Source organism: Molossus molossus, unplaced genomic scaffold (genome assembly GCF_014108415.1).
Source record: "Molossus molossus isolate mMolMol1 unplaced genomic scaffold, mMolMol1.p scaffold_m16_p_20, whole genome shotgun sequence".
Taxonomy (NCBI): domain Eukaryota; kingdom Metazoa; phylum Chordata; class Mammalia; order Chiroptera; family Molossidae; genus Molossus; species Molossus molossus.
This window is the reverse complement of record NW_023425356.1, coordinates 34,112,475-34,113,864: the sequence shown is the minus strand read 5'-3', so window position 1 is coordinate 34,113,864 and position 1,390 is coordinate 34,112,475. Positions and strand designations below refer to the sequence as shown.

The 1,390-nt window shown below is 47.4% G+C and overlaps 1 non-coding gene across 1 annotated transcript; it reads right to left on the bottom strand.

Moving 5' to 3' along the window:
• Positions 1 to 301: 301 nt before the first annotated feature.
• Positions 302 to 462, bottom strand: LOC118638076. Its single transcript, XR_004961040.1, has one exon. It is a non-coding gene; the product is annotated as a U1 spliceosomal RNA (small nuclear RNA).
• Positions 463 to 1,390: the final 928 nt, after the last annotated feature.

The following is a 1,390-nucleotide window of genomic DNA, read 5'->3' as shown; positions in this document are numbered from 1 at the left end:
ACAAATTGGTACGTACAAAACAGTCCCAGGATGTAAAGCACAGCGGAGGGAATGTAGTCAATAATATTGTAATAACTATGTACAGTGCCAAGTGGGTACTGGGAATATCGGTGGGGGGGGGGGAGGGACATTTTGCAAATGCCTTTCCTCATTTAATGAAGGGGAAACTGAGACCCACAGAAGTAGAACTTGTCCAAGAAGGAAAAGCAATAGAAAGACTAGAAATTCAACTCTGTTGTTGAACTCCCAGCTACTCAGGCAGCCTCTTACTGGATATTTTACTTATGTGTTTATTTCTTTTTCCAGGGGAGCAAACACAGGGCCTTCCTACCACACACGGTGCAGTCTAGTTTCCCACATTTGGGGACATCTCAGGGGTGCGCACATCTGGGGCGCGATGGCGGAGCCTCACCCTGGGAACGCACCGTCAGGATCACGGTGCCTCCCCCGCCAGGTAAGTATTACCTGATAGCTGAAGCAAAGAGAAGAAAGATATCCTCCCATAGAATCTTTTACTAATACTCCCCTTACTTGACCAAAAGGAGAGACAATATTTTGGAAATGATTTTTTTAAAAACGCTAACTGATCTCACTGCCTCTGGCACCTTCCCCTAAAGTACAATTTTCTAAAAACTTACATCTGCTTCTGTCATTCTCCTGGTTAAATTCTTAAATGACTCCCATTGGCTTGAGGATGAAATCCAAAGGGCTGGTAATAAGGCCATTTTTTAACTGGCTCCTGCCTCCCTCCAGCTTCACCCCCTCCTGGCCCCCAACACACACTCTCCATCCCGGCCACCAGAAGCGTCCACTGGCCCCAGTGGCCAGTCTAGCTCTGTCCTCTGTCCTCCGAGGTGCTGAGCACACAGCACTCTGCCCGCCCAACCCTTTCACCTTTCTAACTTCATCCCTCCGACGCCAGATACCCTTCCTCCAGGATGTCTTCCCCACCTTCAGCCTCAATGAGGTCCCCTGTCCCTTTTCTCACAAGACACTGAGGAGACCCCTCAGCCAAGAGGTTTCACCACCTTTAAGGTATCCCTCTGCCAACCTGCCTGTGAGCTTCCCCTAGGACAGAGGCTGGTCATAGTCATGTCCATAGCCCCAGCCCAAGGACAGCGCCTGGCACATGGTAGGTGTCTAATAGATAGTTAAGAGTAGGTACATAGTCAACGAGTGCCCCTGTCTCATCTAAAGTAGGCCCCTTTCCTTTAGTGATTTTATAGATAACTATTTGCATGGATATTTAATTACAACCCAGAAAAAACAGGGAAGCAGAATCAATTGTTAATTACTCTGAAAATGATTACCACCTGCTTTGTCAGAGAACTAGCATGGCATCAATAACCCAAATCAACGGACGATCCAGAATTCATTTCTAGACAGTTTG